The sequence below is a fragment of the Triturus cristatus genome, chromosome 4_1, assembly GCF_964204655.1.
Source record: "Triturus cristatus chromosome 4_1, aTriCri1.1, whole genome shotgun sequence".
NCBI classification, from domain to species: Eukaryota; Metazoa; Chordata; class Amphibia; order Caudata; family Salamandridae; genus Triturus; species Triturus cristatus.
The window spans coordinates 200,448,426-200,475,031 of record NC_140585.1 but is presented as its reverse complement, the minus strand read 5'-3'; the positions used below and the strand labels follow the sequence as shown (position 1 = coordinate 200,475,031).

The 26,606-nt window shown below is 48.1% G+C and overlaps 1 non-coding gene and 1 pseudogene across 1 annotated transcript; both read left to right on the top strand.

The window, feature by feature from the left end:
• The first annotated feature begins 8,393 nt into the window (after positions 1-8,393).
• On the top strand, positions 8,394-10,177 carry LOC146854029 (18S ribosomal RNA; annotated as a pseudogene).
• A 999-nt stretch (positions 10,178-11,176) lies between these two features.
• Positions 11,177-11,330, top strand: LOC146854028 (5.8S ribosomal RNA). Its single transcript, XR_014959154.1, has one exon. It is a non-coding gene; the product is annotated as a 5.8S ribosomal RNA (ribosomal RNA).
• Positions 11,331-26,606: the final 15,276 nt, after the last annotated feature.

Sequence of the window (26,606 nt, the reverse complement as noted above, 5' to 3'; positions counted from 1 at the left end):
TCATGCATGCTTGTGTCACTCCAATGTCTGGTCCCTGGGGGTAGTGCTGTTGTGTGTCAGTCTCTTGCTGTGTTAGTTGCTGTTCATTCCAGCTTGTGTCACATGTGTCTGTTGTGCACCCTCTCATCTCACAATGCCTGATTGCCCACTAAGGGGGACCCAAGGATGGGTTACTTTTGTATGGCGCTGTGTCCACATCTGTCTCACTGTGGTTCAGTCCCCCTCATATGTTGTGTAGTTGCCTAGGGATACTGAGACACACACACACATGTTGTGTCAGATGTGCAGTGTGAGGTTGCCTGTTTGTGTTTGTGCATCTGCACCAGTGCATTGGTATTGCTGTTGTGGGTCATTGTCTGGATGTTGTTTTTGTGATTTTCCCTGCTGTCCCTGTGAGTCATATCACATCTTTCTGCACATTCATCCTGATTGTTAGGTCCCATTGCTGCCATGGAATGGGAGTTTGTGACCTGACACCTGCAGTCTACACAGGGGGCCCGATTCACAGAACTAACTTAAGACAAAATCCTAAACTTACTACCATTTTGGTATTCACAGAAGGCACTTACTCATTTTGGTATTCACAGAAGGCACTTACTCATTTCGGTATTCACAGAAGTTAGGAGTCCTAACTTTAGGACTCCTAAATGCCTTCTGTGAAAATCGAAAGTCTTAAAATTAGGATTTTTCGCAGTTTAGTAGTAGTATACTTAGGACTCTTAACTTTAGGACTCCTAAATGCCTTCTGTGAATACCGAAAGTGTTAAAATTAGGATTTTTCTCAATTTAGTAGTAGTAAACTTAGGACTCCTAACTTTAGGTCTCCTAAATGCCTTCTGTGAATACCGAAAGCCTTAAAATTAGGATTTTTCTCAGTTTAGTAGTAGTTAAGTTAGGAGTCCTAACTTTAGGACTCCTAAACTGAGAAAAATCCTAATTTTAAGACTTTTGGTATTCACAGAAGGCATTTAGGAGTCCTAAGGTTAGGACTCCTAACTTCTGTGAATACCGAAGTGAGTAAGTGTCTTCTGTGAATACCAAAATGAGCAAGTGCCTTCTGTGAATACGAAAATGGTAGTAAGTTTAGGATTTTGTCTTAAGTTAGTTCTGTGAATCGGGCCCAGGATGTTTTGATGTGTGTGTCTATTTTTGAGATGTGTGTATGCTTTGTGATGGTCACTTCAGCTTTTGTGTCATTGTACACTGTATGCAATGTCAGCCCCCATGGGTGGTGCTTGTCTGCATATGGCCGAGAGAATGTTAGGTTTTCACAGCCCTGTTAGCCTCTCCACATCTCTGTGGGTATGGGACACAACCACTACTTTGCCACAAAAGTGTTTAATGTGTTGGGACCAGGAATCATACATGCTGTTTGGCATTTGCAGCTTTGACCATGATGACACTTACCTTTTGGTCACTGTGATGAGGGGGGCTTTAGACCCCATCACCACAATGCTCAACATTCGCTGCATTTTGGAAGCAGACCCTTAACTTTTGTTCTACATGGTGAGGGGTGTTAGTTTTACATTGGCAGTGCTATTGTGATGCTTGCCTTGTGTAGGCCACAGTCATAATCACTGTTGTGGGCATTTGTCACAGACTACACACTGTTGTCATGATGTTAGGGGGGATGTATTTTGCTGACATACCTAATGGTGGTGTATGATGGATGTGTGGCGCATCACCCATCCTATGGGTGGGGGTGGCAGTAGTGATGGGAAACATAAGCCCTATGGATGGTGGTGGCAGGAGTGATGAGCAACAGGTCCCCTATGAGTAGGGGTGGCAGTAGCGATGGGCAACATAAGCCCTAAGGGTGGGGGTGGCAGGAGTGATGGGCAACATAAGCCCTATGGGTGGGAGTGGCAGGAGTGATGGGCAACATAAGCCCTATGAGTGGGGGTGGCAGTAGTGATGGGCAACAGGTCCCCTATGAGTGGGGGTGGCAGTAGTGATGGGCAACAGGTCCCCTATGGGTGGGGGTGGCAGTAGCGATGGGCAACATAAGCCCTATGGGTGGGGGTGGCAGGAGTGATGGGCAACATAAGCCCTATGGGTGGGAGTAGCAGGAGTGATGGGCAACATAAGCCCTATGGGTGGGGGTGGCAGGAGTGATGGGCAACATACCCCCTATGGGTGGGGGTGGCAGTAGTGATGGGCAACAGGTCCCGTATGAGTGGGGGTGGCAGGAGTGCTGGGCAACATAGTCTCTATGGGTGGGGGTGGCAGGAGTGATGGGCAACATAAGCCTTATGAGTGGGGGTGGCAGTAGTGATGTGCAACAGGTCCCCTATGAGTGGGGGTGGCAGTAGTGATGGGCAACAGGTCCCCTATGGGTGGGGGTGGCAGTAGCGATGGGCAACATAAGCCCTATGGGTGGGGGTGGCAGGAGTGATGGGCAACATAAGCCCTATGGGTGGGAGTGGCAGGAGTGATGGGCAACATAAGCCCTATGGGTGGGGGTGGCAGGAGTGATGGGCAACATACCCCCTATGGGTGGGGGTGGCAATAGTGATGGGCAACAGGTCCCGTATGAGTGGGGGTGGCAGGAGTGCTGGGCAACATAGTCTCTATGGGTGGGGGTGGCAGGAGTGATGGGCAACATAAGCCCTATGAGTGGGGGTGGCAGTAGTGTTGTGCAACAGGTCCCCTATGAGTAGGGGTGGCAGTAGTGATGGGCAACAGGTCCCCTATGAGTGGGGGTGGCAGTAGCGATGGGCAACATAAGCCCTAAGGGTGGGGGTGGCAGGAGTGATGGGCAACATAAGCCCTATGGGTGGGAGTGGCAGGAGTTATGGACAACATAAGCCCTATGGGTGGGGGTGGCAGGAGTGATGGGCAACATACCCCCTATGAGTGGGGGTTGTAGTGGTGATGGCCATGCAACCCCTATGGTGGCCTGTTGCTAGTGACCAGGATATGGGTCCCCTGCGTGTGTGTGCTATTTTGCGGGTACGTGTCGTTTGTTTGTGTAGTGGGTGTCTAACTTACCGTCTGCGCCGTCCACGTCTGTTCCTGATCCGGTCATAGATGTACAGTACTGGTATGACCTGCGCGATGGGATTCATGATGTGTTCGTCTCGTACACGCTACTTGTTGGTCCGTCTCGTACCCATTACTAGCTGGTCCGTCTCGTAGCCGTGGATTGTGTTCTGGCGTGAATCGTACCTGAAATGCTTCTTTTCCGGATGCTGTGACGTGCTGTACATAGCGACCCGTCCGGCGCGAATGATTTGAGCATCGTACTTGTCCGGCCGGAAACTGTTGTGGGAACTGCTTCTGGGCGACTCGGTTCGGCGATCGGAGGTACGGCTCGGGCGGAAAATTAAACTTTAATCACAGCCTACGTGTCGGTCGGATTTGTGTCAGTTATGCGCATTGTACTTCATAGCCCAGACGGACCGGCTCCAGGTACGAGTCGGTCGTAAGGTAAGGCTACGAACAGCTCTCGGAGAGCTGTCCGACCCGGATCGGAATCGACCCCTGAATATGCATGTCTTACTTTTTAAATACCCCAAACTCTGCCCTATGGACTTTTAAGACCTACCTTAGGGGTGACTTAAAAATATTTTAAAAGGAAGTGTTATGCCTGGCTAAAGGTTGATTTTGCCAGATTAAAATGACAGCTTAAAACTGCGTGCCCAGGCTGCAGGGGCAATTGGCAGGCGTGGAGACATGTTTAGCAGGGCTACTTAAGTAAATGGCACAATGAGTGCTGCAGCCCACTAGTAGCACTTACCTTGCAGGCCCTGGGTACCAGTGATACCATATAATAGGGACTTAGAAGCAAATCTAATGTGCCAATCAGGTGTATACCTATTTTACCATGTTTAAAAAGTAAAGTGCACAGAGTTCCATGGCCAACAAAAACAGGTTCAACAACAGAAGACAACGATCTGGTGGAATACCATGCAAAAGATGGTAATTGCTAACAAGCATCACTGATTTTATTATTAGTAGTCATAATATTATTGGTGTTGTTACTGTTGCAGTTATACACTATCATGATTATCTTCATTATTAATATTATTGTTTTGTTTTGTTGCTCGCTATGTTCCTGTTCTTTTCATTATTATTTTTGCTGTTTTTGTTGCTATGTGTCATATTATAGTAGATGGTCCCATCTGCTCCATTTCCGCCAATTAATAACTATTGAGAGGCCCTTATGTGACTTCAGTATTTCTAAAACCAGGCCCTATTCAGTGACTTTGTCACTGAAGGGAGTATGATTATTAGGAGGGCACATGCTCTGTATGTGTGTTCCTGTTGAGACTCAAGTGTTACACAGGACCTAGTGATTTTGTGGAAGTGTGACTTGATAGACAAACTAGGCCAGTCCACAATGCCAGTTCAGAGATGTGATTCAGAGATGCTCCTGTTTGGCCAGATGGAATAATGGCTGTGACTGAAGTTTTCCAGAGATAACAACAATAATATTATTATTATTACTATTACTGTTATTGTTAATAAGAATAATAGCTTTGTGGGAGCAGTACCCCAAAAACTCAATGTATCCTAAAATTGTAATGACCTCAAAATTACCTTTATTGGCTCAGCTGGAGTCCCTTGATCTTGCGATAAGAACACCACCGTCCTCAACATTAGGTCCAACATAAATTTAGCTGAGTAACACAAATAACTGAGTTCTGGATCAGGGAAAAGGTAAAGGGTTTTATTACAAAATCTCAAAAATCAGTTGCTGTAGAATAAACATCAAATGCCACAAAGGAATAATGTAGGGTACATAGTCGGAACTCGTAATATATTTAAGTCGCAAAGGAAGATCTAAATCATGAGAGAAATAGCATCTCTAGTGGCAAAGGGAAGAGTCTCTATAAATCTATTTGAATCACAAGAGAAACTGCAGCACATCTGGAGGAAAAGAAGAAGCCATTGAACAATTGACACTGTCAGGAGGAAAAAGGAAATTCTCTGTCTCACCCTCACCACTGAGGGTTCTTATTAGGGTTGGCCAGAATTGGCGTAATGCCACTACGTGGAATAATGGAAAAATTGTGAGGAACACAAGCCCACGTCCTATGGCCAGCTGAGGGTCCATGTGTCAGGGACAGGGGTCCCTCGTGCCAGGGCAGGTTTCCCTATCTCCCCGACCTGGCTGGAATGAGAAGCAGGGACCGGCCCTGGGGCCTGGGTTTCGGTCAGTGCCTGGGGTGTGGGAGCCCCAGTCCTGTGGCCTGCCAAGGGTCCGTCTGCCCGGGACAACGGTCCCTGGTGCAGAGCCCCAGAGACCTGCAAGGGCAGGCGGGAGCCCTACCATGAAGGCTCGGCTCAGGGCAGGCAGATGGGTGTTCTTTCGGTCCCGGCCATCTGGTCGCACCTTTTACCCCTCGGCCATCTGGTCGCACCCAATGCTTTCCAATGGGGCGACCAGATGGCCGGGCTGCCCTGGAAGTCCCGATGGGGGCTAATTTGCCTCCCCGATCCCAGCCAGGCCTCCAGGAGGTCGGGCGCCTCTGCACCCTGGGTCCCCTCTGTCACTCGGCACGCACGGGTTACCAGAAAGAGGGGTAGCTTTCCTCTGGATTACTAGGGGCAGGGTATGCCGGAACACCCCTCCCGGGCTGGCGGTTCATTGCCGGGTACCAGATGGGCTATGCCCAGACAACACCTCCCCTCCATTCGGGGGCTCCCTCCTCTGGCCCACGGCGTGGCAAAGTGCCTGGGAAGGGCTCCATGGGTACTGGGCAGTCCTCCCCCGGGCATTCGGGCCCAAGAGCTCCGGTGGTCCTCCCCATGCCTGAGGCCCAGCCGGGGACCTCGTGCCCCCCGGGAAGCAGTGCCCCCGAGCCCTGCAAGGTCAGGCGGGAGCCCTACCACGAAGGCTCGGCTCGGGGCGGGCGACCTTTCGGTCCCAGCCATCTGGTCACACCTTTTACCCCTCGGCCATCTGGTCGCACGCAATGCTTTCCAATGGGGTGACCAGATAGACGGGCTGCCCTGGAAGTCCCGATGGGGGCTCATTTGCCTCCATGATCCCAGTCAGGGCTCCAGGAGGTTGGGCGAGTCCGGGCCTAGGGTCCCCTGAGGCTCACAGTGTGCACAGGTTCCCAGAAACCCCACCACCCGGGGCTCCCTCCTCCAGCCCGTCGCATGGCAAAGTGGCCAGGCAGGGCTCCATGGGTCCTGGGCAGTCCTCCTCCGGGCGTCCGGGTCCGAGAGTTCCAGCAGTCCTCCCCATGCCTGAGGCCCAGCAAGGATCCCTGAGCCCCCCTGGAAGCAGAGCCCCCGAGCCCTACAAGGGCAGGCGGGAGCCCTACTGCAAAGGCTCGCTTGTACGGGGATCCTTATGGTGCCCGCCATCTGGTCGCACCTTTTCCCCCTCAGCCATCTAGTCCCACACAATACTTTCCAATGGGGCGACCAGATGGCCGGGCTGCCCTGGAAGTACCGATGGGGGCTCATTTGCCTCCCCGATCCCAGCCGGGGCTCCAGGAGGTCGGGCGCGTCCGAGTCTAGAGTCCCCTGAGTCTCGCGGTGCGCACAGGTTCCCAGAAAAAGGGGGTAGCTTTCCTCTGGATTACGGGGGACAGGGTATGCCAAAACACCCCTCTTGGGCTGGCGGTTCTTTGCCGGGGACCAGATAGGCTATGCCCGGACAACACCTCCCCTCTGTCCGGGGGGCTCCCTCCTCAGGCCCATGGCAAAGTTCCCGGGATGGGCTCCATTGGGCCGAGAGCTCCTGTGGGCTCCCTGTGCCTGAGGCCTAGCTGGGGTCCATGGGTCCTGGGCAGTCCTCCTCCGGGCGTCCGGGTCCGAGAGTTCCAGCAGTCCTCCCCGTGCCTGAGGCCCAGCAAGGATCCCTGAGCCCCCCTGGAAGCAGAGCCCCCGAGCCCTACAAGGGCAGGCAGGAGCCCTACTGCAAAGGCTCGGCTTGTGCGGGGATCCTTACGGTGCCCGCCATCTGGTCGCACCTTTTCCCCCTCAGCCATCTGGTCCCACACAATACTTTCCAATGGGGCGACCAGATGGCCGGGCTGCCTTGGAATTCCCGATGGGGGCTCATTTGCCTCCCCGATCCCAGCCGGGGCTCCAGGAGGTCGGGCGCGTCCGAGTCTAGGGTCCCCTGAGTCTCGCGGTGTGCACGGGTTCCCAGAAAAAGGGGGTAGCTTTCCTCTGGATTACTGGGGACAGGGTATGCCAAAACACCCCTCTTGGGCTGGCGGTTCTTTGCCGGGGACCAGATGGGCTATGCCCGGACAACACCTCCCCTCTGTCCGGGGGGCTCCCTCCTCAGGCCCATGGCAAAGTTCCCGGGATGGGCTCCATTGGGCCGAGAGCTCCTGTGGGCTCCCTGTGCCTGAGGCCTTGCTGGGGTCCATGGGTCCTGGGCAGTCCTCCTCCGGGCGTCCGGGTCCGAGAGTTCCAGCAGTCCTCCCCGTGCCTGAGGCCCAGCAAGGATCCCTGAGCCCCCCTGGAAGCAGAGCCCCCGAGCCCTACAAGGGCAGGCGGGAGCCCTACTGCAAAGGCTCGGCTTGTGCGGGGATCCTTATGGTGCCCGCCATCTGGTCGCACCTTTCCCCCTCAGCCATCTGGTCCCACACAATACTTTCCAATGGGGCGACCAGATGGCCGGGCTGCCTTGGAATTCCCGATGGGGGCTCATTTGCCTCCCCGATCCCAGCCGGGGCTCCAGGAGGTTGGGCGCGTCCGAGTCTAGGGTCCCCTGAGTCTCGCGGTGTGCACGGGTTCCCAGAAAAAGGGGGTAGCTTTCCTCTGGATTACTGGGGACAGGGTATGCCAAAACACCCCTCTTGGGCTGGCAGTTCTTTGCCGGGGACCAGATGGGCTATGCCCGGACAACACCTCCCCTCTGTCCGGGGGGCTCCCTCCTCAGGCCCATGGCAAAGTGCCCCAGATGGGCTCCATTGGGCCGAGAGCTCCTGTGGGCTCCCTGTGCCTGAGGCCTAGCTGGGGTCCATGGGTCCTGGGCAGTCCTCCCCCGGACGTCCGGGCCTGAGAGCTCTGGCAGTCCTCCCCATGCCTGAGGCCCAGCCGGGGTTCCCGAGCCCCCCTGGGAAGCGGTGCCCCCGAGCCCGGCTAGGGCAGACGGGAGCCCTGCTACGAAGGCTCGGTTCAGGGGCGGGCATCCTTTCGGTCCCGGCCATCTGCTCGCACCTTTCCCCTTGGTCATCTGGTCGCACGCAATGCTTTCCAATGGGGCGACCAGATGGCCGGGCTGCTCTGGAAGTCCCGATGGGGGCTCATTTGCCTCCCTGATCCCAGCCAGGGCTCCACACCCTGGGTCCCCTCTGTCACTCGGTACACACGGGTTACCAGAAAGAGGGGTAGCTTTCCTCCAGATTACTAGGGGGAAGGTATGCTGGAACACCCCTCCCGGGCTGGCGCTGGTAGTTCCTGTCAGCAGGTGTGGCTACCTGGTTGATCCTGCCAGTAGCATATACTTGTCTCAAAAATTAAACCATGCACTTGTAAGTACACACGGCCGGTACAGTGAAGCTGCGATTGGCTCATTAAATCAGTTATGGTTCCTTTGATCGCTCCATCTGTTACTTGGATAGCGTGGTAATTCTAGAGCTAATACATGCCGATGAGCGCTGACCTACCGAGATGCGTGCATTTATCAGACCAAGACCAATCTGGGCTCACCCGGCCGCTTTGGTGACTCTAGATAACCTCGGGCCTATCGCACATCCCCGTGATGGTGACGATACATTCGGATGTCTGCCCTATCAACTTTCGATGGTACTTTCTGTGCCTACCATGGTGACCACGGGTAACGGGGGATCAGGGTTCGATTCTGGAGAGGGATTCTGAGAAACGGCTACCACATCCAAGGAAGGCAGGAGGCGTGCAAATTACCCACTCCCGACTCAGGGAGGTAGTGACAAAAAATAACAATACAGAACTCTTTCGAGGCCCTGTAATTGGAATGAGTACACTTTAAATCCTGTAACGAGGATCCATTGGAGGGAAAGTCTGGTGCCAGCAGCCATGGTAATTCCAGCTCCAATAGTGTATATTAAAGCTGCTGCAGTTAAAAAGCTCGTAGCTGGATCTTGGGATCGAGCTGGCGGTCCGCCGCGAGCCGAACTAACGCCTGTCCCAGCCCCTGCCTCTCGGCACACCCTTGATGCTCTTGACTGAGTGTCTTGGGCTTCTGAAGCTCCCGCCTGCTCAAAGCAGACCGGTCGCATGAATACTTCAGCTAGGAATGATGGAATAGGACTCGGGTTCTATTTCGTTGTTTTTTGGAACTGGGGCATGATTAAGTGGAAGGCCGGGGGCATTTGTATTGTGCCGCTAGAGGTGAAATTCTTAGACCGGCACAAGACGAACCAAAGCGAAAGCATTTGCCAAGAATGTTTTCATTAATCAAGAACGAAAGTCTGAGGTTCAAAGACGATCAGATACCGTCTTAGTTCTAACTAGCGATCCGGCAGCATTATTCCCATGACCCGCTGAGCAGCTTCCGGTAAAACAAAGTCTTTGGGTTCCAGGGGGAGTAGGGTTGCAAAGCTGAAACTTAAAGGAATTGATGGAAGGGCACCACCAGGAGTGGAGCCTGCGGCCTAATTTGACTCAACACGGGAAATCTCACCCGGCCCGGACATAGAAAGGATTGACAGATTGATAGCTATTTCTCGATTCTGTGGGTGGTGGTGCATGGCCGTTCTTAGTTGGTGGAGCAATTTGTCTGGTTAATTCTGATAATGAACAAGACTCCTCCATGATAACTAGTTACGCGACCCCCAGCGGACGGCGTCCAACTTCTTAGAGGGACAAGTGGCGTTCAGCCACACGAGATCGCTCAATAACAGGTCTGCGATGCCCTTAGATGTCCGGGGCTGCACACGCGTTACACTGAACGGATCAGTGTGTGTCTACCCTTCGCCGACAGGTGCGGGTAACTCGCTGAACGACGTTTGTGATAGGGATTGGGGATTGCAATTATTTCCCATGAACGAGGAATTCCCAGTAAGTGCGGGTCATAAGATCGCATTGATTAAGTCCCTGCCCTTTGTGCACACCGCCCATCGCTACTATCGATTCGATGGTTTAGTGAGGTCTTTGGAACGACCCACCAGGGTCGGCAATGGCCCTGGCGGAGCGCAGAGAAGACGATCAAACTTGACTATCTAGAGGAAGTAAAAGTCGTAACAAGGTTTCCGTAGGTGAACCTGCGGAAGGATCATTAACGGTGGAGGGGCCCGAGCAACCGACGGTTCCAGCCGAAGCCCTCGGCTGCCTTCTGCAAGCACACACCATAGGCAGAGGGCCCAGCCCTGCCTTGGCGCACCCTGGCCGGCGGTCCGGTCTGCGGCCGCATGGGGCACTTGGGTGAGGACCGGACCTTCGGTGGGCCTCTTCCACTGGGGAGGACCCAACCGACGCGTGAGGGACTGGGGAAGGGGGGCGGCCCCTGTCTCTCTCTGGGAGGGGCACAGCGGTAGGCCCTCCCGAGACAGAACCCAAGCTCACCCGGCACGACTCCCGCTGTGGGGGTGGAACCAAATAACAATGCATCCCCGGACTGGTACCACCCCCCTCTAAAGGCCCTACCACCGGCTGGGCCCTCCTGCACCCAAGTCCCAGCTCGACCGTGATCCAGGCGACTGAGGGCTGGCCCTTCTCCCGTGGCAGGGCAGCCTGGAAGAGAAGGGGCAGAGGGCCTGCGAAGGGACCCCGGCTCCTCTCGGTGGGAGGCGTGCGGGATGGGGAGCTGCCAGGCTCTTCCCTTCCGGCACCTCTGACCCGGGCAAGGGTGGGGTGGGATGAAAACGCCAGCCCGCCGGCACGGCTCGGGGCTGCCTGGCGATGGACGGCTGACGTGCAGGTGGGGCGACCCTCCCTCATTGCCAGGTACCCGGTTCGAACCGGTCCCATATCCCCGGGCCGAGGGGTTTGAAGACTTATGTGGTCCCTCACGGTTACTCCAGGAGGGACCGGCGGCTGTGGGGCTGCCAGCTCCTGTCACACTGGGAGCCCCCTTCCTCACTCGCGGGTGGGTAGGACTCCCAGGCCGAGCGCCTTGTAATGTTTTTTTCTCCCAACGGTGCAGTCTGACTCCCAGAGGTGAAGGCTTAAATGGGGCGCCAGGGCTGTCTCACCGTGCGGGCGGTGGATGAATGGCGTCGCCTTCCTCCCACCTCTCCTGCACCCGCAGGTGGGCGAACGTTTTCAAAAAGTTGCCTGTGACTCTTGGCGGTGGATCACTCGGCTAGTGCGTCGATGAAGAACAGAGCTAGCTGTGAGAATTAGTGTGAATTGCAGGACTCATTTATCATTGACACTTCAAATGCACCTTGCGGCCCTGGGTTCCTCCCGGGGCTACGCCTGTCTGAGGGTCACTCGATCGTCAATCGCCCCGGGGCTTCCCCGGGATGCAGCTGGGGCTGTCGCAGGGTTAGCTCCGCTTCCCTTCGTCCCCCCACAAGGTCAGACCCACCGATCGCCTGTGGCAGGGTCCCTCACCGGGTCCTGCCGCGGAGGTACGCCGCCGGCATGCCTAGCCCCGCTTCCCTGCCTCGGCAGGGAGGGGGGGTTTCCGGCGTCTGGTCCACCCCGGGCCCGTCCCAGGGTGCCTGGCTGTGTGTCGCACTTGGCTGTCTGTGGTATTCCACCGGCTGCCCGTGCACACATGCCTCGGGTGCCCACCTCTGCGGCCTGCTTCCCAGGGAGGGCAAACTACATCCAGATCTGATCCAGGGACAGAGGGCCTGCATGCTGCCGGGCCGCCAGGCCCCTGCTCTGACAGGGGCCTGGTCTCCACTGGCGGCTCCCCCGACACTCCGGTGTTTTCTTCCGACTACGACCTCAGATCAGAAGTGGTGACCCGCTGAATGTAAGCATATTACTAAGCGGAGGAAAAGAAACTAGCCCGGATTCCCCCAGTAAGAGCGAGTGAAAAGGGAAGAGCCGAGCACCGAATCCCCGCCCAGCAGTGGGCACGGGAAATGTGGCATACAGAAGACCGACTCCCCGGCGTCGCTCAGGGGGCCCAAGTCCTTGTGATCGAGGCTCACCCCGCGGATCGTGTTAGGCCGGTAGCGGCCCCCGGCACGCTGGGATTTGGTCCTCTCGGAGTCTCAGAGTCGCTTCCTGTGGATTGCCCCAGTTGTGGTGGTCGCCTCTCCCCATGCCTCCTCCCCAGGGCCGCGGGCCAGTGTTCTGTCTCGGCGGGCACCTAGCAGCTGACTTAGAACTGGTGCGGACCAGGGGATTCCGACTGTTTAATTAAAACAAAGCATCGCGAAGGCCCGAGGTGTGTGTTGACGCGAGGTGATTTTTGCCCAGTGCTCTGAATGTCAAAGTGAAGAAATTCAATGAAGCATAGGTAAACGGCGGGAGTAACTATGACGCTCTTAACCTATTCTCAGTAGTAGTGGCCTTTACCTCCCAGCGGTCCCGCAGGTAACTGCCTCTTTAGTGCTAGACTCTGCGTAGAGAAGTCTATGGAGACAGGCCAAACAAGGTTCTATCATGGCGATGAGCATGATAGTGAGAAATGGCGAAGCAAACAAACACAATTCCAGATGGGGTAGTTCCTGGAGGTTAAAAACCCTGTTAAGATGGCATAAGGAGGTGCTGTCTTTTCCAGAAATCATTAACCTCCTCACCGAATTTGACAAACCAGCACCCATTTCGAACAATGCAACAAGCAACCACGATTCAGATCACAATATAGGCCCTAGTTTACCCTCTGTAGCAGAAGAAGACACAACCGTAGACCTCAGAGAAACCATTGAGTTTGTGGCCTCCTCAGCCAAGAATGACATTGTTACAACCAACTTTGAAAATCTACCCAATATGTACGAGGTCAGCAAAGAATAACAAAGAAAAGTGACTACACAAAAAAAGTCACATATTGGAAATACCCATACGAAAAGTATAAATGTGACTTGTGTGGAGACATATTGGGAACTTTTAAAGAACTGAGAAAGCCTGTCTCCAACTAGCACAAAGGCTTCCATCTTAAGCATATTGCACAAATTGTGACAAAGAAGCTGAATACCACAATATTGCATGCCATTCTACCAAATGTAAAGGAAGACCTAAAAAAGGAGAGCTGCCATTCCTGTGCAGCTTCTGTGACCTCAGATTTGGAACAAAGATTGGAGTTTCACATAATGCTCATCATGCGCATCCAAGAGCGCAAAATGAGGATAGACTAATAGCTCTAGCAAGCAGCAAACCGTCAAAATTATGGTCACAGGAAGAAATACTGCTTTTAGCAGAACTGGAAAAAGTGTATGAGAACAAGAGAAATATTAATGCGCTAATGGTTCCATATTTTGACAATAAAAACAGAAAACAAATTGCAGAAAAAAGAAGAGTTAGAAAAGATAAGAGTAAAAAATCGCCAAAAGATGTACTGCAAGCAACAAGTGTTTCTTGCGATGAACCAGAGGTTACAGTGGAAGTAACAACAGAAAAGCGCAGAGAATTTATCAATTGCAAACGTGCGCAAAAAATCAAGAACTTTGATGAGCTGGAGGATAGAATCACAGAAGTTGAGAAATACACCCAAAACATAGAGCAACACGATGCTGCTATGGATCTGATGGATGAGATAGTGACTTATATCCCAGAAAACACCACTGATATAAGTCCTGTACCAGCAAATCGTAGCGAACCAGTAAGTGAACTCAATAATGAACCTGTGAACTCAAGATAAGCACCAGAATACATCAGTGAAAAACAAGTCCAGCTATAAAGAATACTAGGCAATGTTTATAAAAGACTAAAAGAAAATTGCCTGGATTATCACTGATGGGGCAGAAGATGCCACTTGCCAAATCAGTGCTGATGAAATTTTCCAATACTACAAAGGCATAATTGAAAAAGAAAACAAGAAAAACCCTAAATTCATAGAGATTGATCGGATACCGGATGAATGGGAAATTAGAAATGTATGTAAAGAAACTACACTGCTCGAAATAACTAATGCCTTCGATGACTCAGATTTAAAGAAAGCAGTGGGGCATGATAAGATTGGTCTGAATAACTTGAATAAAGTGCATAGGAGGCAACCAAGACTGCTGCCCAGAATTTTATCATCTTGGTTATCGATGAGAAGAGTACCAGAAAGTATCAAAAAGAACCGGTCGATATTGATACCTAAGAATTTATCGATTAGTGAACTTAAAAAAATCAGTAATTGGCATCCAATTACATTAATACTGCATTCATGAAGTTATTCACAAAAATATTAACTAAAAGACTCATTTTTAGGTCTCGCTGAGACAGCGAAAGCTGTCTCTTTGAGACATTTTGTAAGTGAGTTTTTGAAAGTGCTTCCCCTGGCATAGAGCTACAGTGCACGAGGCGTGCACGCGCGCAAAGCAGCCATATGGCTTTACGTCGCTCTCCCTCGTAGCCCCTCTCCGCCCGCTTCCCTGCTGCTATTTCACACCAGTTTATCTCACTTCGCCACGACGCCCGCTTCAGGGGATGTGGCGATTTATTACAACTGTGGCCACACCACTGTGCCCGCCCCCACCCCCCCTCCCACTCCCTCCTCGTCAGCTTCAGCGCGCGCTTGTTTTACTATGTTGCTGGGAACGATGCCGCCCCTTTGCTTTGTGTGAAATCATGAAGGGCAGCAGCGGGCATTAGCAGCCGCAGAGCGCCATGCACCACCTCCCCCACCCCCCGTGCGGAACCCATGACACATTACTACCGTCCCTCCAGGCAGAGCACATCCGGCGTCATGTATTCCAAAACCCATGATGCGGATCTGTGTGCGCATTTATCTCTGCACCAGACCGGTCGTACCTGTTTGAAGCCATGTTACAGATAAATATATTGCTTCACTTTGCTCTCAAAACAAACCGGTGCGGATGAGAGTGCATGAATGAAAGCATAACCCCCGTGTCTGTCCTTCCCTGACTCCTCTGCCGACTGTGCGTGCTGCTGAAGGTTGACTTTCAACCCAACCTTGAAACCTACGCTCGCATTCCAGTTTAAAAAGAAAACTGTGATCCTCGGCACATTCCCTTGTCTACATCTGCCTTGGTTCCATTATTGCCCCCGCTATGAAAAGACTGCGCGCTGTTATTCAGCTTACTTAATAAATAACAAGCATTACTTTCAGTCGGTCTCCTTTTTGGTTACTTTCATTCATCATCCGCTCCTTTTCGTCAGTTTCATTCATCATCCGCCCCTTTGGCCCTTGCATTCCCCTCTGTCCCAAGCATTCCAACCCTTCCTTGTACCCTATCCTTTTGAGGGTCAGGTCACATCTCTCTCCATTTCCTAAGAATCCAAATGTGCATGCAAACTCCGTCCAAATATTACATTACACCACACACGCAATGAGACGCTCTGCCGCAGTCACTTGTTGTAAATTAGATCAGTTGTTAACCACAGATTAATCCAAATTGGAATGCAAACAGCGTCCACATTTTACATTAGACCACAGACGCAATGAGATGCTCTGCTGCAGTCACTTTTTGTGCATTACGAAAGGTGTTACCCACAGATTACTCAAAATTAGGTTTAGATTGCATTTTTGGAAGTGTACAAATATAACGACACTCGGTTGTGCCCTTCCTGCATTAGTTTACAGATTGTACTTGATGTAATAGTCGATGTAAGAGTAAGTGTATTAGAATACAATTTACAAAAAGAGTGGGATATACAAACACAACACTGTCATGTTTTTTTAAGGATGTTTTACAAATTAGACATTGGTCACATTTTTAAGACAACACACAAGATACTAGCAGAATGTCTCACGCATTATCGGGCGCTTGAATCTTTAATTCGCTCCGGAAACAGACTACAGACGCCACAGGGCTTGAAGGCACACAGAGCCATCGGGGTGAATTAATGCCTTTGCATTCCCATGTGTTTGCAGTAAACATGGCCGAGGTGCCAGCCGAGCGCAAGGCACATGGTGACATCCTTCTGCATTGTTTATTGCGCTGCTCTGCTCGTATCTCCCTCCTTCCTTTCTTTCATTCGGTCTCCTTTTCGTCAGTTTCATTTAGCTCCGCTCCAAGCATTTCAATCCTCCCTTTCTTCGCCCAGCCTTGCGCAGCTCTGCTTGCATCTCTCTCTTCCCTTTCTTTCACTTTCAATCTGTCTTCTTCTCGTCACTTTCATTCAGCATACGTTCCTCTGGCCTTTGCATTACACTCTGATCCAAGCATTCCACACTTCCCTTCTCGCACAGCCTTGCTCTGCTCGCATCTCCTTCCTCCCTTTTCCTCACTTTCATTCGGTCTCCTTTTCGTCTGTATCATTTATCATCCGCTCATTTGGCCCTTGCATTCCCCTCTGCTACAAGGATTCCATCCCTTCCTTGTAGCCCATCCTTTTGATGGTCTGGTCGCATCTCTCTCCATTTTCTAAGAATCCAAATGTGCATGCAAACTGCGTCCAGATATTACATTTCTCCACACACGCAATGAGACGCTCTGCTGCAGTCACTTTTTGGTCATTACGAAAGGTGTTAGTTACCCACAGATTACTCAAAATTAGGTTTAGATTGCCACCTGGGTAAACCGCTATCAATACTGTAATTTTCAATGCCCAGTACAGGCAAATATATCTGGGGGCAAACATTAAACACGTAAACAGTGTTTTTTTTTTTTTTTAAACATTACGTTGCTTTAAGTTACTGTGCCACCTGGGTAAACTGCTATCAGTACTATAATTTACAATACCCAGTACAAGCAGATATATCTGGGGGCAAGTATTATGCACGCAAACGGTGTTTTTATTACTGAAAACATTACGTTTTTTTAAGTTGCAAAATAAATACAATTATTTAAGCAACTAAAAGATACACTGCTATTTTAAAACCAGAGCAGCCAGCGGGAGGTCCACCTCTGGCAGCATTTCAAGTGGTCATTCCTCAAGTGAATTGTTTACCCTGCAACCCTAAAGGCAGCTTTACCACCAGAGTTCTATGTTTTGCTGCGGCGCAATGTCTCAGCATGGTGTAAACAACATAACACTTTGCTTTTAGCTGCTAACTGATCACTAACAAAAGGTGATAATATAGATAACGTTCAAAGACATGCATACCAGACAGTAAACAAATGCTGGAGGGCATGTATCTGTCCCGTAAGAAGTATCTCCTGGGAGAGGCAGCAGGGTAGTGTTAGGAAGTGTAAATGTTTGCTTGACACAGGGGAAACAACATCACATTATTTAACCCCTTCGGTGCTCATGACGGAACGGTTCCGTCATGAGCCACGGTTGAGCTGTGCTCATGACGGAACCGTTCCGTCATGACCACGCCCGCGCAGGAAAAGATCAGCACAGCAGGGGAATCCGCCCAGCATGGAAGGGGTTAAACTTACAAAATATATAAAATTATTTAAGCACCACACACTGCTATCGCTACTGTAATGTATAATATTATAAAAACAAACGAAGCCCAACTGCAAACCAACAGGCAACGAGCCTGGCAACATCGCTTTGTACAGTAATAGGAGTGACAGGGTTTTTTTTATTTTCACTGGGAGACTCTCTTAACACGAGACAGCACAATCAGGGCCTCCTCCCATGGTGCTTTAATTAAACAGCATATATTTTGTTGTTGCATACATCAAAGCAGCATCCGTTGACATCTTTGAATAAGAACAAAGGAAGCTGTGCTGCAAAGAAATAGGCGACGAGCCTGGGAACATCTCTGTGTACGGTGATAGGAGTGACAGGGTGTTTCTATTTAACATCTTAGACTCTGCTACTGCTGTAGAGCACAATTTCGACTTCCTCCCGCCCTGCTTTAATTAAACAACATATATTTTGGTGTGTATTATGCACGTAAAAATTTTTGGGGGTTGAAAACATTGTGTTGTATTAAGTTACAAAATCTATAAAATTATTTAAGCACCTAACAAATACACTGCCCTTTAAAAACCAGAGCAGTCCGCGGGAGTTCCTCCTTTAGCAGCGTTTTGCATTAACCTTTCACCTACGGTCATTATAAATAACAAACCTCTTATCTATTTGTTGGTTTTAAAAACAAATACATAAAGGACATTGCCATTTACAATACCAATAACTTTAAACTTTGAAAATGCGAGACCTATTGCATTGCAAATGCTTGTTGTTGAATTGAATACAAGACAAAAAGGCTTCATGAAGGTGAGAGATTGTCTCGAGAATCTGACTCTTCTGCAAAATATCATAAAAGGGGAACGAAAAAACAGTCACTCATTAGCAGTAGTGTTCATAGATATCTCAAAAGCCTTTGACTCTGTCAGCCATGGTCACATTATACAGAGTCTCGCAAGGCACAGAGTTCCATCATTCATCAGAGACATAAAAAAAGACTTATACACTGACATTTTTCAAGGGAAAGAACAACAAAGCAACTCCTGAAATAACAATGAAATCTGGGGTTAAACAAGGTGACTCTCTATCCCCACTGCTATTTAATATTGCCATGGATCCTCTGAACTGTGATCTTCAGAAAAACGCAAGGGCTTCACATTCGGATCAGATGGTCTTATTGAGCAAATCACCGCTCTCACCTTTGCCGATGACATCGCAGTACTCAGCAGCACCTGGGAAGGAATGATTACAAATCTAAAAATCATTGAACAATTGAGTAAAACAACAGGATTAAAACTTAATGTGAAAAAGACACATGGATTTTATATCAGTCACCATAAAGATAAAATTCTGATTAACAACTGTAAACCATGGCACTTTGAAAAACAGGAGAAAGTGAGAGATACCTCGGATTGAACTTTGATCCACACACTGGCCATACAAGCAACAACAACATTAATGAGGTTCTTGTTAATTGGGCTCAAAAACTTGATAATCTGCCACTTAAGCCCACGCAGAAAATTGAAATTTTGTGTCATTACTTGATCCCTAAACTGTCATTTAAATTGGAAATGACAGGAACAGAAGCTAAAACTTTAAATGTTCTGGATCAAACAATAAAAAAGTATGTCAAAAATTTTCTACACCTTCCTGCATACACATGTGATGGTCTCCTATATTCAAAAATTTCATTTGGGGGTTTCAGTATACCAAAACTATGTACAACAATTAGTCAAAATAAAGTCAATTGTCTATTGTATCTCAGGGCAGCACCAGATCTGTACATAGCTTATTCATTCAAGTATGCAGGAGAAGTAATCAATGAAAAAATTGATAACCTCATTAAAACACACAAACTCAACATTTTAGTAGGTTTCTGAGTTATGATTTGAATTTGTTAGCAACATATGATTGGAGAAAAGAAGAATTTGAGAAATGGGCAAATCTCCCTGTCCAAGGTGATGGTATAAAATATTTAGCAAGTAATCCAACCTCAAATTTTTGGATCAGCAAGCATAACAAAATGAAAGAAAATCAGTACATAGCTGCGCTGATGTTAAGAGCAAATGTCTTATATATTAGAGAAACCATCACTAGGGGATGAAATTGCACATTTGCTACATGTAGGCACTGTAAAGATGTTTGCTAAACAATTTCACATATTTCAGGTGCATGTCCCAAAACCAAGGACATTAGGATAAAAAGACATAATAAAATTCTGGAATTGCTCATTGATAGAGCAAAAAGGTGTGTTTGGATGGCATATAGGGAACCTCATTTTAAGAATAATCAAGGTGAACTACGAAAACCAGAAGTAGTGTTTACCAAAAATAGTACAGCTGTAGTGACTGGTGTTTCAATTTGTTATGAAAACTCACAGAAATCCCTTGAATTAGCTTTTGAGAGTTAAGTTAAATACTATCAGGATCTGTCACAGCAAATCAAAGATCTCACCAAATGTAACACTGTAAAATGTAATGGCTTTATTGTTGGATGTCGTCGTATTTGGCATCAATGTAATGATGTTGTTCTGGCTGATCTAGGTCTGCAAATGTAATTCCCGTTCAAGAAAAATGTTTGCCTGACTACTTTAATGGACACTCTTAAATTCTGCCAAGTATTCATGGACAATTAAATATCAAGCTTATGCTGAGATGTACACTCTCTTGTAGCACACATCTCGCCCTTATAAAACATATTGTTTTAAACTGTTGATTCATCAATATTTAAATGTGGTTATAAAGTTACATAATAGTTTATAGTTGACACAAGATTTAGTATAGATGTCAATTTTCTAGAAGTTTATAGATGTGCATTTTCTAGTTAGATGTGCAATTATAGATGTGTATTTTTATAGATGTGTGCTTATAACAATTTAGATACAAATGTGTACATCATAATAATTGAAATGTCTTGAATGATGAATAGGTCTCAAATAATTACATATACATAATCACCACATACCACACATTGATTATTGATGTCCTGCTAATCATACTTCAATTACTCAGGACTGTTCGTAGACAATTTTAAATTGTTGGAATAGTACTTCAGGGTGTACTGTCTTTGGCCTATACGTGATCGCAGTTCCAGTGAGGACAGCGTTCAGTGTGGCTGTACTCAGGAGCGAACAAATGTTGTATTGTTGGAAGTAAAAATTATTTGGTAAAGGCAAGATGGCGGCTGCGTGACCAGTGCAAGAGTCACTCCCTGACCGCTGTGCTGCTTGATGGAATTTTAGCGAAATTGATGCCCAGTTGAGCCACGGCGGTGAAAAAGCTTAACTGAAGCTGAACCGAAACCAGAGTCCCGAGACCGAATGATCTCCCAGCAAGATTTGCATAAACTATTGCAACGAGCATCGGCATCAGCGTCAACGGTGTTTGTTATCGGTGCTCGGAGAAGCCGGACATACCTGTTGTCTTTGTGGGCGGTGTTTGCTGGGAGTCAGCGGCGGAGTCCACGGCTAGGCAGGATGGCTCCGCGGAAACCCGCTCCGAGGGAAGGAGCGACCGGTGCTAAGACCTTAGCAGCGCCTAAGAAGCTGGCTACTCCCAGGGAATTAGAGGTTTCTCGCACACCTACCCAGGAGAGGGTGGAGAGGGCGGAGAGCAAAGATGGAGCTCCCGGCGATGAACCGTGTTTTGCTGACGGTGCTACGAAAGCAAAGACACAGACGATCCCCGGGATGTTTTCGGGGCAAGGGGTAAGCGGAAGACTGGCTAAACCCCTGTTAGAAGATAAAATACCAAGTAAATCGGTGGCGAGAGACATAGACATTGCTAGAAACATTATTAGCAACATTGTATCGGATATAGCAGGAGGGACGGCTACATCTGAACCCCTAAATCCCCCTGAGGTATGCAATGTGTTTAATGCTTCTAATGCCTTGAATGCCCAAATGGGGGATGTAAAAGCGATGTTTGGCAATAAAGAACTGGATGATAAAATGGGAAAAGCAGCTCCTCCAGAGCGCAAGGATTGTATTAGTGATCAGCATGAGGCAGGGGATAAAATGCCCGGTACTCCGGATGGAGAGAACTTTTGTTCTTTAACTGATGAATCGGATCTCAACAATGTTCGCGACCCTGATAATACAGATATGGATTCTTCGGGGGATGAAAGTGACAGCCCTCCCACGACAACAGACACTCTAAAGAGGGTTATCAGTCGCTCTAAAAGAAAAAGTTCTGATGGGCTCCTGCCCATCAGAACTTTTTCTTTTAGAGCAACCTTTCATCCGGAAACTAGTGAGCACCTTTAATGGGACTATTCCACCACCCCGCTGGGTAGGGAAGCCGAAGGGAATGATATAGGTGGATTTGTGCTGAGACTCTTTAAAGCTGCCTTTCACACTGGAACTGGGAAGTAGAGATTCAGCGTGTACATAGATTTCCCATGATGTTGAAAAGTAATTCTGGCCCCAACCCCAGACCCTGAGCAATTCTAATTTTTTTGGGAAACTTTTTATTGCTTCAGGCGATATTTGAAAAGGCAAGACCGGATGCAAAGAAAACAGCTGAGTGGCAGACAATTTTTGTACGGACAGATTTCTGCCACACAACAGTAGAAAGAAGATGGCGTTTGCGGCAGATGATTAGCCCCTTCCAAAAACTTGGAAGTGAAGTATATTTAATGAATCCTGCACGGTTGAAAGGTATCTGTCAGGGGAAGGTTAGGCTATTCACCTCCGAGATCCAGGCTCAGAACTATGTGCAGGAATTAACTGGTGGCTGATTAAGTCTGTGATTAAGTCTGTGAATTCCTGTTTTTTTTCTCTTTTTTCAAAAAGATATGGGCATACTGTTTATTGTGTTCTAATTTGTTCTAAACTGTATTGGTTTTTTAGATAGGTTGGGGAGTGACAGGGGCGCACATTGGAACGCGGGAGGCATCACAAGGGTCTGAGGACATTTTTTGCCTTAGTGAAGGGTGGGGTGGGGTGTGGGGGGGCAAGGGGGTGGATCCGAACAGGCAAAAGGGAGATTTTATACGGTGTTGTTTTTGATTGTTTAGATGTGTCATGTTTAGACTTTAACGGCTCTAATGTATCTAGATTTGTCTTCCATTCCTAATGGGGAGAATTAGGATAGCCTCCATTAATATTTGTGGATTGAATGACCCTGTAAAAAGGCGTAGGATAAGTGAGGACGTTCAAATCCTGATGGCAGATATTATCTGCCTTCAGGAAACGCATAAAGAAGCAGGTAGAAGCAAAATCATGAATCTGGATGGGTATCAATTAACTTTGTGGACGAAGCAAGAGGTCAGAACTAAAGGTGTTGCAATATTTGCACGGTGTGGTATTGGTAATTTCTCACAATCTCTCTCGGATAAATTTGGTAGATGGGTAATTGTACAATGTTCAAGCGATAGCAACATGTTCACATTATGCTCTGTCTACGGACCGGTATTAGACGACCCCGAAATGTTTAACTGGTTGAGTTTAGAATTGGTGGGCTGGCCATTTCCAATCATATTATGTGGTGATTTTAATATAAATCTGGGCTGTTTGTTATCTAATCATCCTGAGATAGCGTATCAGTGGTGGAAACCAATAGTTTTTAAATCTCTATCCCAATTAAAGGAGTTGCATGGACTAGTAGATGTATGGGCACAATTGGAGAGAAATGATCCAGGGTTTACTTATTTTTCTGCCCCACACAGAACCCATGCAAGACTGGATTATTTTTTTATTTCTCAATGTATGCTTCATGGTAGTCAGATTTTTAAATTTCCAAGAGTTATGTCCGACCATAATCCCCTGGTACTTGAAGCTAATATTAAATGCAAAACTCAAGCAAACAGCTGGACTTTTAATAGGGCCTTGTTTAATGACAATTCTTATACCTACTATATGGGAAAGTGGATTCCTAAGTTTTTAGAGGAGAATGTGGGAAGTACGAGTATTCAAAATGTTATTTAGGGGTTATTAGGGGGAGACGACGAAATTTGGTTGGGAGACCCAAAAGAAAGAGAAGAATAAGATTAAGGAGCTGTATGAAGTACTGGGAAAGGCTGAGACTAATCTTGGTAAGGTCTTATCGGAGGGCGGGGAAGCTGATGTAGCACAAACTAAGATCACAATTGCGAAACCTGCCATAACCGAAATTTCACTTGCCAAATCAGCTGGTAGATATCTAGCCTGGCGGTCTAAACCTTAAGAGAGCAATGAAAGGGTGGGTCATGTGTTGGCTGTTCGGGCTAGAGAAAAGGAGACACAAACACGTATTACAGGAATTCTAGATCCTGACATTGGTTTGGTAAGTGATTCGGGAGCAATACTCTTGGCATTCCAAACGTTTTATCAGAAGCTATATTAGGAAGATGTAAATGATAATTGTGGGACCCAAGCTGAAATTGAGGGGTATCTCAATCAGATTAAATTAGATCAACTGACTTCTTTAGACCAGAATATGTTAGATGATCCGATTAGGCTGGAGGAACTACAAACAGCTATTGAATCACTTCCGCCTGGCAAAGCGGTCGGGACTGATTCCTTACGAGGCGAGTTTTATAAGATTTTTCGGACCCAATTGATGCCAATATTGTTTGAGATGTTTAGCTTAGTGCAGAGTGGGGACATACCTCCAGAGTCTTGGAAGCCAGCTAAGATTGTAATATTTCTAAAAAAAGGTAAAGTGGTGACTGACCCTGGGGCATATAGACCCATTACTTTGATCAATAGCGACATTAAAATCTATTCCAAGATTCTCGCAAATAGATTAGCGTCAGTTATTAAAAAAAATTATATCTCCCCAGCAGCATGGTTTGTTTCCCGGCCGGGAAGCTATTGACCACATCCGTCGGACAATAGCCGTATTTGATTATACCAAGGTTACAGGAGACCCTATGGCCTTTTAAAAGGGTCTCCTGGCCTTTTTTATGGGCCGTCATGAAACAAAATGGTATAGGGGAAGGATTTATAAAAGCTATTCAAAGTATGTACAAAGACCCAACCGCTAGAATTGTATTGATGGGAGCTCATTTGGGGATAATTAATATAGCACCTGGCACGAGACAAGGATGTCCGTGCTCCCCTTTATTATTCACCATTTATATTGATCCTTTGATTAGGAAAATTCTGGAAGATCAAAGAATTCAACCTGTTCATGCTAGAGGGGGGGTGTGTTAAAATGTTGGCATATGCTGATGATTTAGCTATTATGACATCTACTCCCCGCTCTGCTCTTGAAGAAATAAACAATTTAACAATACAATTTGGCAATATATCTAGATATCATTTGAACGAACACAAAGCTCAAATTGTTATCAATGACAAAATTACATTAGTGGACCAGTGGATAGTACAGAGTGCCAGATATTTAGGTATAGAAATAAGCTCTAAACCAGAGGATATTGTTGATATCAATCTGAAACCACTGTTACCGAAAAGCAAATCAGACTCTCGGAGAATTAATAATTTACATTTGACATTAATTGGGAGGAATAATGTCATTAAAATGATATTCTTACCCAAAATGTTATACTATTTTAGAGCGATTCCTTTAGAGTTAAATAAAATCTGGCTCCAGAAGTTAAATCAGTTAGTTGCGTGGTTTCTATGGGCCAGAGACCGGGGAGGGTGGTCTCTGCCCAATTTTCAAATCTACTACTGGGTAACAGCTCTGAAACAGATGGTCGAGCTGCTGAAAGGGGAAAATTTGGGATGTGGGGAAATATCAATTTATCATTTAATCTATGTGGTAGAAGCCAGAGGACTCCTTATGCGTCATATAGATTATGCCTATTGTCAGGCAGCGCGCCCGGTAAACACTGACTGCCCACACAAAGACTACCATGTTACCCGGATTCCGTTCGGGAACTACAGCTCCCGACAGGCAAGGCGCGAGTCACGCCCCACGTGACTTGGACGCCGTGCGTCGCTCCGCTACTTTACCCTGCCGGAAGAACAAGCTGTGCTGGATATTCTTCCCAGAGCCTTAGTCCCGACTTCTTCTTGGCAGTTCCTGACCCGATCACGGAGCCTCCTCATCCAGTCCCGGTACCGTGAGTACTTCAGGAGAGTTTGTGATTGAGAGGGTGTGGTTATCCCCGCACGCGCTCCTCCATTGGCGAGACTGCTTTCCGCATCTCATGCAGAGGAGCGCCTGGCAGCCCCGTTCATTCTGTTCCTCCCGGAGGGGCACTTGAATCACGTCGCTTGCAAGAGAGCTTTTCGGCTCTCCTCTTTTCGTTTCTTCATTGCTCTTGTCCGCCGCAGTGTGTCATCTGAGGTAAGAGGAACACCGCGCTTGTCTCTCTGTTGTCGAGACCATTTGCCCAGGCCTCAAGCAGGGGAACACTTGAAAGCCTAAAGCCTTCACCTTGATCGTACGCTCCTCTGTTGGAAGGGACAGTTACCCCGTTCCATTGCAGAGGAACGTAAGAAGCCCTACCACACCAGATTGTGGTGATTGGGCACTCGACGAGTGGAAAGACTGGTATCTCCACGCAGGGAACAAGACGTGTCCCAGGAAACAAAGACCCTACGTTTCTGGTACAGAGACGGCTGAGGGGCTCAGCCCGTATAGACGTGGGTTTATAAGACACTGCTTTACCGTTGATGATTTCTATGCCACGAAATAGCTCATCACGTACACCTGCACGTTAATTGTTTATTTGTTCCAGGAGAGAGAAAAGGTACAAGAAGGGTGACCCTAAGAACACTGCATTTCCCTACGACCTGGTCATTGCTTTCCTTGGGTAGGCTGAATCAGTGTACTCACCCCCTTCTCTCTTCTGGCAGCATTTGCTTCGTTTTCTTCCTTTACAGGTAGGGGGTTTTGACTGTATAGGAATTCCACTGTTCTCAGTTGTCTTAGGTGATAGGTGGGGGTGAGCAACAAGAACTAATAGGGTGTTTTCTTGTCTCTTCTTCCAGGTCTCCCTCCCTGCAGTCCCTACCCTTTCCTTCCCTCGCTTGACTACTTCACTAGTCCGTGTTTATTTCCATTCCGGACTTGGGGCAGTCAAGAGGTGGACCCCATTGAGCATCAGCGCAACTCCGAGGAAACCTGAGAGGCGGAACCTGACACCTATTTCAAGAGGGTCAAATTTAAGGTTCTGCTTGGTGCTTTTAGGATCTGGACTGCCGTCAGGAAAAAGATAGGGATCGGGCGGATACTTTGATACTCCCCTCTAGTAAATAATATATTACTTCCAGAGATATTTCAAGATATATATTTCAAATACTGGAATGAGAAAGGAATTCTGTTTATAGGGGATCTTATATCTAATACTGAAATATCTACTTTTGAGGTAATTAAAGAGAAATTTGGAATTGAGAATAAACATTTTTTTTAATATTTGCAGATAAGGGATTTTCTCAC